This window comes from Microtus pennsylvanicus, chromosome 8, assembly GCF_037038515.1.
Source record: "Microtus pennsylvanicus isolate mMicPen1 chromosome 8, mMicPen1.hap1, whole genome shotgun sequence".
Lineage (NCBI taxonomy): Eukaryota > Metazoa > Chordata > Mammalia > Rodentia > Cricetidae > Microtus > Microtus pennsylvanicus.
This window is the reverse complement of record NC_134586.1, coordinates 67,599,504-67,615,275: the sequence shown is the minus strand read 5'-3', so window position 1 is coordinate 67,615,275 and position 15,772 is coordinate 67,599,504.

The following is a 15,772-nucleotide window of genomic DNA, read 5'->3' as shown; positions in this document are numbered from 1 at the left end:
ATTGTTTAGTGCCTACTTTAATGTCTAGTGCTATGAACATCACTGATGTGAATAATATTGGCATTTTTATGATAATTTGGTGTTTAAAAGTTCCCCAAGAGAAAAACAATTTGAGAAGTTGTCATTATTACCTATCCATCTATTTCCAGGAAATTAGATGATGAGATTTTATGTTATATCAAAACAAATGCAAGTAGAAAAATCAAGAAAATGTGAATTCAAACAATGAATAAATAAAATAAAATTGCACAATACTTAACAACTGAGAGAAATATATGGAAAGTCCAATACATAAAATACATTTATATTCTAATATGGAAACATTTAATGAAAACATAATAATTATGAAATTAAGGGTGAAATGTAAGTAATTAATAAAGTTAAGGTGTTATGTTTTTACATGCCAACCTGGATGTTGATACTGTATTATCTGAGATGCTTTTGGCCTTTAAAGCTTAATATAATAATTACAGATAAAAAATGTTTCTCAGAACTTACATCAACATAATTTGCTGCATTATTGACAAAAGGGGAGGGGTTGAATGGAACAAGGTAGGCAATAAATGGATCTCTTAGTAACAGACATGTGGGGAATAATCATACAGTTCCTTTTGGATTTATATGATTTTTTTTCATAAAATGTTAAATAAAATGGAATGCCGAGAAGAAGGAAAAAGTGAGAACTGACAAAGGAAGGAAATTTAAAGGACAATTTTCCTCAAGAACCTATATATAATTTTCCTGAACAAAATACTAAACAAACCAAATCTGTACAATAAATGAAAAGAAAAAAGAATTAACGTCAGGGGTACAAAGGTAGCTTCATCAGAGAAATTATTGTTTTATCATATTGAAAAATTTTCCTTTTTGAAAATAAATTAAATGATCATCTTGCAGAGAAAAATGTACTTAGCATAAGTCTAACTCTCATTAATTAGCTCTGGACATTGGTAACAATCAAGATGTAGATCCCAAGGTCCCAATGAGGAGCAGGAGGGAGAACATGAGCAAAGAAGTTGGGACCACGAGGGGTGCACACACCCACTGAGACAGTGGAGCCGATCTATTGGGAGCTCACCAAGGCCAGCTGGACTGGGACTGAAAAAGCATGGGATAAAACCGGACTCTCTGAACATGGCGAAAATGAGGGCTGATGAGAAGCCAAGGACAATGGCACGGGGTTTTGATCCTACTTAATGTGCTGGCTTTGTGGGAGTCTAGCCAGTTTGGATGTTCACCTTCCTAGATATGGACAGAGGGGGGAGGACCTTGGACTTACCACAGGGCAGGGAACCCTGACTGCTCTTTGGTCTGGAGAGGAAAGGGGAGAGGAGTAGGGGGATGGGGATAAGGGTGGGAGGAGGGGGAGGGAAATGGGAGGCTGGGAGGAGGCGGAAACTTGTTTTTTTTTTTCCTTTTCTCAAAAAAAAAAAAAAAAGAAATAGAGAAATGGGTAACTCCCCAAAATTACATTTTATAATGTGATAACACTATTCTGCCCATATTGTATACAAAGGGGAATAAAGAAAATTAAATGAGGAGAGGAGATTCTTTTGTAACAACAACAACAACAACAAAAGATGTAGATAAAAGTCCTTCAGTAGGGTAATGAAACCTTCAAAGGCTCAAAATAAATATATTGAAAATATTTCCTTCAAAACCATGAACATAAATTCTCCACCCTTTTGATTCTATTCAACAGTATCATATTACGGAAAGCACAACTTTTCAAAGAAAAAGAAAATTAAACAATCAAGAAGGTAAATAAAGTTTTCAGTATTTGTAAAAACATTCCATTTCTGTAAAGAATAAAACCCTGAAGAATCTCTAAATTTATCATTAGAGTTAATGAGAGAATTTAATATGCATGAAAAGTATTGCCAACATATAAATTTTAATTAAACACTTAAATTTTAGCAGCAGAGTTAGAAAAATATTGTTACAAAAGGTACTACATTTCTTCCTTTTAGTAAACATAAGTTCTTTTCTCATACAAAATAGTCTGAAGCAATTCCCTCCATCTACTCATCCGCTTCTTCCCATGCCCCATCCCATCTGGATCCATTTCCTTCCTGTTTGTCATTAGAAAAGGACAGTCATCTAGGAGATAGCTACAAACTTAACAAAGTAAAGTATAGTAAGATCAAACAAGAACCATCATATTGTAGTTGTACCAAACAAGCCAACAGAAAACAAACAAACAAAACAAGAACAGGACCAAGAATCAGAAACCCACCGGCTCAGAGTCAGGAGTCCCATAAAAGTATTAAACTTAATAGCTATAGTATATATGCAGAGGACTTGGTACAGACCTGTGTAGGCTTTTGATTAGTGCTTCGGGCTCTGTGAGCTCATGTGAGCTTTGCTCAGTTGTTTTAGGGGGCCTAGTTCTCCCAGTGTTCTGTCTTCCCTTCTTCTTCCTCCTGTGAGCTCTGAGAGCAGGGATTTGATGAAATTTAGAGCTGTGTGTTCCAGGGTCATTCTCTCTGTCTCTCTCTGTCTCTCACTCCCGTGTGTGTGTGTGTGTGTGTGTGTGTGTGTGTGTGTGTGTGTGTGTGTGTATCTGTCTGTCTCTGCACAATGTCTGGGTGTGGGTCTCTGCATCTCTTCCCATCTGCTGCAGGAGGAAGCCTCTCTGATGATGGCTGGATAAGACACTGATCTATAAGCATAGCAGAATATCATTAGGAGTCAATTTATTTTTACTTTCCACTGCACTAGGTTTCCATACCACCCTTCTTATGCCCTTTACTTCTAGCTATCTCCTTTCATTCCCTCCCTCAATCCAATGTTCTCCCTCTTCCCACCTGATTCTCTCATTCTCCCTGCCCCCTTGCTTCTTCCACTTGTCCATTCAGAAGGAAAGTATAAAAATACTGAAGACTTAACTAATGATCAGTGTTAAAATCTGATACTTCAAAAGTCATAGACCACAAGTCACGTGATCTATAATACTTGGTCCTTTTTCTGCTCCCATGGTAAACCTTTGTGAACTATAAAATACCTTTTGGATGCAAAAGGGAAAACTTCACCAAATTCCATCTATCAGTCTTCAAAACTCCCTATAAACATGAATGTTAAGGCAAGAGCAGATGACAGGGTATGTATCTTCTGCTCTCTGATCTCAAGACCATACTTGAGAATTCAAGTCAGAAATAAATATGTCATCATCTTCCCCTTGAATCTCTTTGCATGGATTTGCCATTATTAGTTCATCTGATGACATATTACTGTACAATGAACTTTACCTGTAGTTACCAATTTGAGACAAATTATTATTTCTCATGGTCCTGTGAGGTGATTCAGTTTACCTTTGTGGTCTCTTGTTCAATCTTTAGAACCCAGGCTATAAAATGCCGAGTGTAGTATTGTATCCTTGCAAGCCCAGTGCTGGGGAGACAGGAACAGATGGATCTTTGTGGCCCATTGGTCTACAAGCATTGCCTGCTTGTTGAGCTCCAGGCCAGGCGAGAGACAATATGGAAAGTATCTGAGGAACAATAGTTCAAATGGTCTAGCTTCCACATACATGCATGCTTGCATTGTCACATATGTCCACCACTCACAGAACCCTGAAAGACAGACACATATATCTCTATATATGATAGAATAAATCATATATTGCCATTGTGATCATTGTCTACTAACTAAATGTGGATTTATACCTTTGTCAACTTGTATGTTAAACCCTCTAATATTTATTAAATAACCTAATATATTTGTTAATAATTCATTGACTTCAAAATGTGTTTTCATCTTAAAATAATATTTTGATATTATTTCCAAAATTAAATATATTAGTTTGAGTGATGACTTTATCTCCTTTTACATATGTTTCTCAATACTCTAATGAGATGCCAGACACAAAAGTCCCTGAGGTACAATTCCTGTTTTCTATTTTTGATGAGGACTAGAATATTATGAATGTGAATCAGAGAGCAACTGGGAAGTTTATTTGTTGCTACCATGCTAAAATCTCAATCTACAGAAAAAATAATTTCTTATTGGTCATAGAGTTCATCTGTAATAATCTATGGAAATAGAAAATGATAGCAGAATTGCCTGCAAGCAAACCATTATGGATAATTCTAACCACTTTATTTTTTACTCAGTATTAGAAATAACATTCTAAAATGAAAACACATTCTTTGGCCTTTCCTTGTAGCTTGTGTAAACAAAGTATGTTTGTAGAAAGCCTTCACATGACAATTTAGATTAAATAACTTTATTCAAAGGGTGATTATTTTCTAAGCCTTTGAGCTTATTCCCTAAGCGGCTTTATAAGAAAGCCTATTTTGCATAAAGAATTTAACTCAGAGATTTCTACAGATATATTTGTACTAAATCAGTGCTCAAAATACTGAAATTGTCCACACGGTCAACTTTTAGAAAATGGTTTCCTAAGAGAAAGAAAAAGAGTAGAGGAAGCAGGGATGGATAAAAGAAAGAAAGGAAAAAAGAGAGGGAGGAAGGAAAGGAGGGAAGGAGGGAATGAAGGAAAGAAAGGAAACAAATAAAAACTCAGATATGTGTGTTTCTTCAAGATACTATATCTTGTGGGTGAGCCAGAGTTCAAGATCAAGGAAACTTTGCTCATTGGGGTTCACAACACATGGCTTGAAGTAGGAACCACAGACAAGAAGTGACTCTTATAGAAAAAAACTTTTCAGAAATACCTAGGATATATGGAATATTTTCTGTATGTCTCTCATTATCTTCTCTTTATGTTCTATATGTTGCTTAGGGAAAAATCAGGTGAAAACATGATTTTGTTATTATTGCAGGAAACATCAAGAGTTAGGACAGAGGCAAGCACAGTCTTTGGGATTAGGTAAGGGTGATAGAAGGAACATGCAGAGGCTAGACAGAAAGGGCATAGCAGATCTCAGAGATGAAATCTACCCTGGGACCCTGGGAAGTTCCCAGTAGAATAGCATGAGCACACTCAAGACAAACCCAGGTGGTTGAAGCTCTCTGAGGATCCAGTGAAAAGTTTTACCTCCAATATTCAAGAAGGTTTTTATATATGCTCTACTATGTTCATAGCATCATTGTTTGTAATAGCCAGAACCTGGAAACAACCTAGATGCCCTTCAATAGAAGAATGGATGAAGAAAGTATGGAATATATACATATTAGAGTACTACTCAGCAGTAAAAAACAAGGGCTTCTTGAATTTTGCATGCAAATGGATGGATATAGAAAACACTATCCTGAGTGAGGTAAGCCAGACCCAAAAAGAGGAGCATGGGATGTACTCACTCATATTTGGTTTCTAGCCATAAACAAAGGACATTGAGCCTATAGTTAGTGATCCTAGAGAAGCTAAATAAGGAGAACCCAAAGAAAAACATATAGGCATCCTCCTGAATATTAACCTTCATCAGATAATGAAAGGAGACAGAGACAGAGACCCACATTGGAGCACCGGACAGAAATCTCAAGGTCCAAATCAGGAGCAGAAGGAGAGAGAGCACGAGCAAGAAACTTAGGACCGCAAGGGGGGTACCCACACACTGAGACAATGGGGATGTTCTATTGGGAACTCACCAAGGCCAGCTGGCCTGGGTATGAAAAAGCCTGGGATAAAACCGGACTCGCTGAACATAGCGGACAATGAGGACTACTGAGAACTCAAGAACAATGGCAATGGGTTTCTGATCCTACTGCACGTACTGGCTTTGTAAGAGCCTAGGCAGTTTGGATGCTCACCTTACTAGAACTGGATGGAGGTGGGGGTTCCTTGGACTTTCCACAGGGCAGGGAACCCTGATTGCTCTTCGGGCTGAGGAGGGAGGGGGACTTGATCAGGGGAGGGGGAGGGAAATGGGAGGTGGTGGCGGGGAAGAGACAGAAATCTTTAATAAATAAATAAATTTAAAAAAGAAGGTTTTTTATTCAGGTTATTCTACATAAGTAGAGATGCCAGACTTGTTGAGGTAGGGTAACATGGATTTGAGATGCCCACCAGACATCCTAAGTTGGAAATTATCCCAGATAGTATGGGTCTTTAAGAATATGGGGTTCCATCTGGAGGGAACCTTCATCTGGCGATGGATGGAGATAGAGACAGAGACCCACATTGGAGCACCAAACTGAGCTCCCAAGGTCTAAATGAGGAGCAGAAGGAGGGAGAACATGAGCAAGGAAGTCAGGACTGCGAGGGGTGCACCCACCCACTGAGACAGTGGGGCTGATCTATTGGGAGTTCACCTAGGTCAGCTGGACTGGGAATGAAAAAGAATGGGATAAAACCGGACTCTCTGAACATGGCAGACAATGAGGCCTGATGAGAAGCCAAGGACAATGGCACTGGGTTTTGATCCGACTGCATGTACTGGTTTTGTGGGAGCCTAGCCTGTTTGGATGCTCACCTTCCTAGACCTGGATGAAGGGAGGAGGTCCTTGGACTTCCCACAGGGCAAAGAACCCTGACTGTTCTTTGGACCAGAGAGGAAGGGAGAAAGGAGTGGGGGAGGGGGAGAGGAGTGGGGAGAGGGGAAGGGAAATGGGAAGCAGGGAGGAGGCGGAAATTTTTTCAAAAAAAAAAAAAGAATATGGTACTACCTTTACTACCTATGGCATCTCATGATCTCTCAGATTCTTGTTTCCATAGAGCTGTTACACGTCAGGCCAAATAGTGGACAAACAAAAAACAGAGATTAAGGAGCTGGGCTTAGGGATCAGATCTTTTTCATGAAGTTAAAGTGGAATCAAGTAAAACAATACATAGTCATTGATCAATTTTCCCATACATAACATAGTAAATAGAAGCTAATTATAGTCTTAATGGCTGCTCATGATATAGTTGATGCTCCTTAGTTGTCAATGGAAAACCAACCTTTGATCTGAAGTGAGATTATTATAAAGTGGCACCACTGAATCACTTTGTAGCTTAGCTTTTAGCTGTAATCAATTTAATCTGCTTTTTAAACTTCAACATTGAATGCTCCCTTGGGGGCACATGGTCAATACTTGTCCAGCTCTCTTCATTCTCATAGTATTCTTAAGTATAGTAAAACTATATTAATTTCTACAAAGGAATTCAGATGTTACTAATTAAGGAGTTTGCTTTCTAAGAGGATTATTAAAGAATTGCCAGAATAATTTGTGGAGGAGTTCAGTAATGACTGTCATTTCTTTAGCACTGATTTTGTGGTAGCCACTGTACTCAGAAGTCTGTACACAGCAATGACATATCCAGAGAATCATTAGGACACAGTTCGTCAAACCCTCACTTTTTACATAAAGGAATGCACATGTGAAGTGAATGAATCACCTGGTAACAGATTGGGAGAAACATCATTGAAGGCCAAAGTGATTCTCAGGTCACTGTCACCTGCTTCCTCTGAGAGGAAGAGAAGACATAAACCCATTCACTACTACATGAGGCAAAAGGAAAAGTGTCTTAGAACATGCTTAATTTTCCATTGGGAATATCTGATATTAAGAAGACTTAAGGCCAGAAAATCAGCATCATGTTATGCATGGGAAAGTTAAAACCTCTAGGGAAATTTCTGTGGTCAATAGTCCAGAGTAGTTATTTGCTAAGCTACATTACCTTAATGGATATTATGAAGAAGAGTGCTCAGTGGAGTCATTGGATTTTCTTTACTTACTCAAAACACAGTGTCACCAATTTCTTTTTTCTTATAAGACAGATACTCCTCTTCATTTCCCTATAAGTGTCTGAATGCTTTAAGTTTAACTTCTTTTTAATTTAAGCAATTGATTGATACTGTCCACAAGTTCCCTTTATAGTCAGACCGTTCCATACATTATAAATTACAGGTGTTACTCTGTGTTACAATGAATGAACTGAGGAAGAGAGAAGACAAATGGCTTGGGTTAAACAATACTGTGTGTTAAGGGCGAGGTGAGAATGAAGTGAATGAGCCCTGTGTGTTCTTCCTTCCTAGTATTAGACATGTATTATTTCATTTCAGTTAAGATTCTTCAGGCATTCTTCAGCCACAAGTTAAATTCTAAAAAAGAACAAATTAATTGTTTTCTGACTTGGTACTATTTTTAAAAAGTCACTTCAGTAGATATATTCATTAAGTTTAAGACATCTTATTTGCTTTCTGCTAATGGAGTTTTCCACAGATGATTGGTTGGTTACTTTTCCTGAGTGTCATGTAGAGTTTTAATGTCTTTTTATACAAATATATGTACTTCAAGAAAGACAGGTGTAATTTATTTTTCAGAACAAATAAATTGCTCTAAATAATTTTTATAATAGGGTTATAAGGCTTACAATTATTGGAGATTTGAGCTTATGCATTTGGGGAAACATCTAGGCACATAAGGTCCCATGTGGTGATTTTGCTTTGAAAAAACAATATTTGTTCTGGGAGATTCCAGTTGGTATCTTTCCCACAAGTGTTCAGGGGATTACAAGAACTTCGATGAAGCATATTCTGAGAAATCACCCTGGAGTTTGGAGATAAGAGAATTGCTATAAAAGAGAAAATCTGTGAGGAGGAATACAGCCTTCAAAACCCATGACAGTGAATATATGCGGTATGCATAAGCCATAGTAAATGAGAAACAGCTTTGTCCACCCAGAAGAAGACACTGGGGGTGGCTCGAAAGCTTCAGGGCATCTGAAGTTGTCACTGACATTGGAGAATCTAAGACTGTAATACAAGGAAGTCTCAACATTCTTACAGGAAGCTATCAGGAGAGCTATTAGGGCTAGAATTTCCATGTTGGACTTTGTACCCCTATAAACCTCTAGTATAAACTACAGAGTCAAAGCTGACACTTGAGAATGTGGACTAGGCTAATAGAATAATAACAAAGACTGCCCACAAAATGGGAAAATATTTTCAACAACTTCACATCTGACAGAGGGCTAATATCCAAAATATATAAAGAACTAAGGAAACATCAACAAATTAAACAATCCAATTAAAAAGGGGTACAGATCTAAACAAAGAATTCTGAAATGCAAATGTCCAAAAAACACTTAAAGAAATGATCAATATCCTTAGCCATCAGAGAAAAGCAAATCATTTGAGATTGCAGCAAATATCTGTCGAATGGATAAGATCAAAAACATGACAGCTTATGCTGGTGAAGATGTGGGAGAAGAGGAAAGCAATATGGTGTTTTCTCAGAAAACTAGGTATCAACCTCAATAGCAAGCTCTACCAGTTCTGGGATTATACCCAAGGATGTTCCTTCCTATCACAAGGAGACTTGCTCAATTATGTTTGTAGCAGTTATATTTCTAATAGTCAGAAACTGTAAACAATCTGCATGTCCCCCAATAGAAGAGTGGATAAAGAAAATATGATACCTTTGCACAGTGGAGGATTACTTTACTCAGTTGTTGAAAACAATAGCACCATAAAATTTGCAGACAAAAAAAAATCATCTTCACTTTTCCCAAGCCCAGAAAGATAAACATGGTATGTACTCACTTATAAGTGCATTTTAGCTGTGAAGTAAAAGATAATCCTGCTACGGTCCACAGACCCAGGGAGGCTAATAAACAAGGAGACATTAAGAGAATTAAAAGCATTTCCTTGTGAAGTAGAAACAGAATATATTTCGTAGGTGAACTGCAGTTGAATGGGGTTGGAATCAAGAAGGATCATGTGATAGGGAAGTAAATAGCAGAAGAAATGACTGGATTTGGGGAGACATTACAGAAGTGAGGTATAAACCTAGTGCAGAAGAAACTCCGTGGAATCTACAAGTGTAACACTAGCAATGACTCCTAGTAATGCTAAATACAGAGACTGAACAGTTCATCTTCTGTAACCAGGTAAGACGTCAAGTGGACGGACTAGGACACCAACTCAGCCACAAAACCTTTGGCCTTGTAGGTTTGTCCTGCTCACAGAGTGTTTTGGACCAGAGCCTAGTAGAATCCTTATCAAAGAGACCAGACTGACTTAATCAAGCAACTGATGGGAGTAGATGCAGAACCCCACAGTCAAACATTAGGCCGAACTCAGGGAGTGCTGTGGAGGAAGGGGAGGAAGAATCAGAGGAACCAATGTGGTCACCGTTACCACGAGAACATGGCCCTCAGAATCAGTTGACTGGGACTTCTGGGAATTTGCATATATGAGGGAGCCTGTGTGAGTCTGACTTAGATACTCTGCATGTATGTTATTATTGAGTAACTTGGGGTTCTAGTGGGATTCCTAACAGTAGGAGAAGAGGCAGTCACTGACTCTTGTCTGTTTATGGGAGCCTTTTCCACCTATTGGATTTCCTCCTCCAGCCTTAACTTGATAGTATCTTCCCAGTCTTATACTAACGTATTATGCCATGTGTGGTTAATGCTCCTAAGAGGGCTGCTCTTTTCTGAGGTGAGATAGAGGGAGGGTGGATCTAGGGTAGATGGCAGGTGGGGGGATAAAATTAGGGGAAGGAGAAGGAAAGCAAACTGTTATCAAGATGGCATATATTAAAGAAAAATAAAAGAATCATTTGTCTCAAATGAGTAGAAGACCTAAGGTTTTTCTCCAGTTAGGTACTACTTTTTAGTTTCAAGATGTAATGTGAGAATCTAGGAAGGTCAATGGTGCAAATGAAGGAAGCATGATAGAATACACTTGTACAACTGGGAAGTGACCACAAAAAAAAAGAATATAGATGATGATAATGGTAATAATTTCAAAATCACTTCCACACACTCTACTGTACTCTTATAAATGCAGCGATTATTTAGGCTTACAGTCTTATTCAATCTTTAAATCTATGCGGGTGTGTGTTTATGTGTGTGAGTATGTGCAGAGCGGTGGAGAGGTAGTCTAACCTCTGGAGCTAGAGTTCTGGCGTCTGTGAACTTCCCAAAGTGGAAACCAAAAGTCAGAAACAGCACTAAAATTCATTTTAAACTGCTTCAAAACATTTTTCTTATATAAACTTTTAACTGAAGTGTCTTGTGGTGAATATTTATATATTCCTATTTAGTGAAAGATGTGGTCCACTCGGCTTTCTCATTTATTAAGGGGAAATAGCAGTAGGAACTTGAGCTGTTGGACATTTGTTTTCCAACCTCCTATGGCTTAATATATCTGGTTCGAGCACAGTCAAGTTTTTACGTTTTACCCCCGGCTGGCTCATAAATGCAGGTTCTGAACTCATAGGGAGTACACTTGCCTCAGTAAAGCTTTTACCTTTGCAGAGGGCATGACTCACAGTTCAACACTACTAATGGGGATTGATGGAAGTTCGGGAGCATGGCTATTAAATAGAGAATTCAACAGGAAAAACGCCAAGTGTTAAAATGACTTAGCAGAATATAAGTTTACCTTGGTGCACTTAGCTTACCCTCTATGCCACCATTAACAAAGTCTCATCCACACAGTCCATAGCACTTTTCATCTTAAATGAAGTACTTTAGCCTCTGATTACGTACTTTATATAGTCTTTCAATAAAGTGCTACACCTTTAACCCAACTCGTAAATACATACATAGGGGTATACAGCTCAGGTGTAGAGAAGTTGTCTAACAAAATACTGGACCCCATACCAAGACTACTGATACACACTCACACACACACACACACACACACCTAAATATAAATGGATAGCTGATAAATGGGTTGATGGATAGACGAATAAACAAACAGATAGATAAAATAATAGCTTTATGGATATTTAATATTTATCTGTATATCTCTATTAATAATCTATCATCTATCTATCATTTATCTGTCTATCATCCATCTATCTATCTAGTATACCAGGTATCTGGATATATACATATATAGAGAGAGAAAGATAGATAGATAGATAGATAGATAGATAGATAGATAGATGATATGAAAGTAGCAAAGAGAAAGGAAAGAGGCTAATCTGAGGGGAAAAAAGAAGCAAGAGAATAATAGGAGGAAAAACAGAAATGATGATATGTTCTGTCTTTCTTATGAAAAACCTAGATATAAATATATGTCTATATTAAGATTAAAAAAAAAAGATATGAAGGCAGCACAGAACTTGAGCAAGGAGGTACTACTTCAGAACACATTCAGGTGATTGCTATAGATGAAATACCTTTATCTAGGACTGCAACTTGATCCACTTCAAGTTCCACCCTCAGTAAAGATTTGCAAAAAAAAAAAAAAAAAAAAAAGCAAAAGGCTGCTTTTCAAGGCCAAACATGACTTTCAATATTAACACCAGCAGTTACTGGTTTACAGCATAGTGTAAGTAACTTCATTTCTCTTAGTCTATTTCAACTATAACGATGTGGAAACAGTGTTTCAAGACTCTTTTGCGAACCAAAGACCAATATCGACCTCAGCATGGCTAAAGGGTAAGGAAGCTAGATCTGGCCCACTGGATACTGTAAGCACAAAATTCACTCATGCTGTGTGTCTGAAGCTGCTTATGACATCTTTAGTTTGCAATTTTTGCTTTCCATAAATGACAATGGTGATAATTTTCATCTGAGGTTTTCTTGAGATAAGGCTAGCATTCCTGACTAGCTACCATCTCCCATTCAACTTTCTGTGCGTTCTCATTTTCAACTCTGGTTTATTCTCAAGTATGCAATGCTCATGTTTCCTTATTGAGGCCCACAGCATTCATCAAAGACCATCCCCTCCCACAGCTGATGTGTACCCAGGACTAGTCTGCTTATTCTGAACTACTTGGTTATTTTTCCCCAAGAAATGTAGACCCCTCTTTTATTTTTATAAGATTAAAAAAATCAGGTAGTCTTTCAAACTAAGTGTTAATGAGCCAAAATAAGAAAAAAAAACAGGAAATAAAATCTCTATGGGGATATAATTCATTGAGCATGAAGAACACTGCCATCACTCTCGTACTCAATGATGAAATGACCTTAGTTAACATTAAGTGTGAAGGGACCTTCTGGAGGCAAGTAGATCAGGCTTGGGGTAAAAATACAGATAAAGGAGACAGTACAAGTGAAACTAACGAGCAAGATGACCTAACAGGTAAAGGTGCTTGCGACAAAGCCTCATATCCTGCATTCAAACACCTAACTTTTCGTCTAAGGAAAGAACTGCTTCCCACAAGTCAATTTTCACCTCTACATGCTTTCTTTGACAAGGAAGGAACAAGCAAACATGTGCATAAATAAGAAGTATTTACAAAAACTTAAGTGATTTTCAGCATATATCATCAACTCACTTATAAATTTGGTTGCTAATATGGAAGAAAAGTATGCCAGGAGTGTTTTAGGGATGGAAAGGAACAAGTGGGGAAACTGAGTCTTAAAGAGATAAAGCCTGACAAAGTGCGAGCATGAGGTGATAAAAATGATAAATTAGAATCTAGGCAATAGACAGGACAGGATTAATAATGGGAGTGGAGATCTGCATGGCTTAAGATAAACCAGATTCAGGCTTTATAAAAAATTTCAAGAGTCATTGCAGAAAATGGAAAGCACTGGAGAGTATCATATTATGTACAATAAGGCTTATACACTTATTTATGCATGAAAATGGAAGATAGAAACAGGGCCAGGGTTGAGTATTTGGCAGAAAGAAGGAGGGCCCTATTGGGAGAGGATAGAGGAGAAAGAGAAGAGACTAAGAGAAAAAAGTAAAACATGGAGGAGGAGAAAGTAAAAGAGGTCATGAAGTTTTCTATTGTGATTATTTAAAGACAAATTGTCAACCTATTTTGGCAAAGAGGTAGGAAAACAATGCCAAGTTCCTCACTCTCTGTGCATTCAGTTTCAGCCTCATTTGCTTGGTGCATTTAGTTATTCTTAAAATTTTTTTGAAATACCTAAATAATACTTTCACAGTGACATTGATAGATATTTTGTTTTGTGTTTGCCAGGGTGGATCTGCACTGTAGCTTTTGAAGCTCAGTTATCCTGGAGCCACGAATGAATATCACAGTAGTAGAGGTGACTATCTCAACTTCAGTGTCCAAAGAACGAAGCTTTGATGATGTGTCAGTGGTTATCAGCAAAGAGAAAGTATGCCCCTAAGTGTTCCTTTGTATAAAATGATTGACTCCTAGAGTTGAAAGGTAATCTAAATTTCATCCAAATCAACCATTTCCAGGGCTTGATAGAGGACTTGCTTAGCATACACATGGCTCAGGGTTCAATATATAGGCCCTGGCTGGACAAACCTTGTTCTAAACCCGTGTACCACCAGTGATAGAGAACTACGTCCTAACTGCAGCCCCAGTATTTTTACTGCCCCACATGTGGCACTCATCCATCACACAATAACAAGATGTTGTGGGTTTTGACTTTTTAGTGGAATGGCAGTGATTGGATGCTAATATTCATTAGGGATGGTGCAGGGGTGGCAGCTATTTGGAGGGGAGAGAAAGCAAAGTGCATCTCTGCTCAGAAACTGGAACAAACCCAAGAGGCGAGTGATAAATCCTTGCCAAGTTGGGAAAGCAGAGGATGGTTTCAGGCGAAATAGCCAGGTGGTAAGCTCACTTAATTTACTTCCCCTGAAAATGAATTCTTTTTGTCTACCAAAACAGAGATACATTTGATCACACTCTTCCCCAGAGGACCATTCACCAGACCAGTGAAACTCCTCTAAGCCTTCAATCCTGACACCTCTCCTTTCTTCCATCTGTCTCCAACTCCAGCCTAAAAACAGAAGCTGCTATGAGGGAAATATATACTTTGAGATGAAGCTTTTAGCTAAGATTCCTTTCTGAGTCCTAAATACAGTGTTATTTCAGAGGGTATGATTCTGCCCTTGAATTTCACAGACTTTTTGTAGAGAGACTCATGATCTACTTCTGCTGCTAGCCTTATTAGCATGGGTAAAATATTAGCCTCAGTTTTATAATACCACTTGCAATTTGGTGGCCCAAGCCTGTAATTCAAACTTCTAAGGTATGATGCAGGAGAACTGCCATCAACTCAAGGCCAATGTGAGCTACATAATGAATGAATGTGATAGGAGCCAGAGCTGTACTGCAAGACACAAACTTGAAAAAGAAATGAACTAATGAACAACTCCTTAGATGTCAAAATGGCCATTAATAAGCAGACATGGCTCTCTGCTTCTTCCTGTTCCAGAGATAGCTGCATCTTTTAGTACAGTAGCAGCTTTGTCCCTGAGACAGAATGATGAAGGCCAAAGTGAACAGATTTGGCCATATTGGGTGCCTGGTTACCAGGACTCCCTTCAGTTCTTGCAAAGAAGATATTTCTGTGTGATTTGAAAGAAAATGACCCCAAAAGAGAGTGGCACTATTATGAGCTGTGGCCTTGTTGAAGTAGGTGTGGCTTTGTTAGAGAAGTGTGGTACTGTGAGAGCAGGCTTATGATCTCTTTCCTTTAAGCTTTGCTCTGTGTGACAGTCAGAGCACTTCCTGTTGCCTGCAAGATGTAGGATTCTCAGTTTATTTCCTGTTGCCTGCATATCACCATGTAGCATCTCCTTCCCCAGCACCATGTCTGCCTCCATGTCACTGCCTTGCTCTCTTCCATGATAATAATGAACTAAAACTCTGAAACTGCAAACTGACACTTCAGTTAAATATTTTCCATTATAAGAGTTGTCGTGTCCTGCCCATCCTAAAGTGGGTCCTTTAACTAAGAAATGGGGTTCCGTGCTCCCCTATCCAACCTTCCTTTATCCCGATACTCCTGTTTCCCCAAGTCCCCCCTCCTTTCCTTCTACCTTTTCTCTCCCCATCTCCCCTTACCCCCATCCCACCCCACCCCCAACATACCACTTTTCTCCCCGGAAATTTTGTCTACTTCCCTTATCCAAGAGGATAACTATATGTTTTTCCTTGGGTTCACCTTCTTACTTAGCTTCTTTAGATTTGCCTATTGTAGACT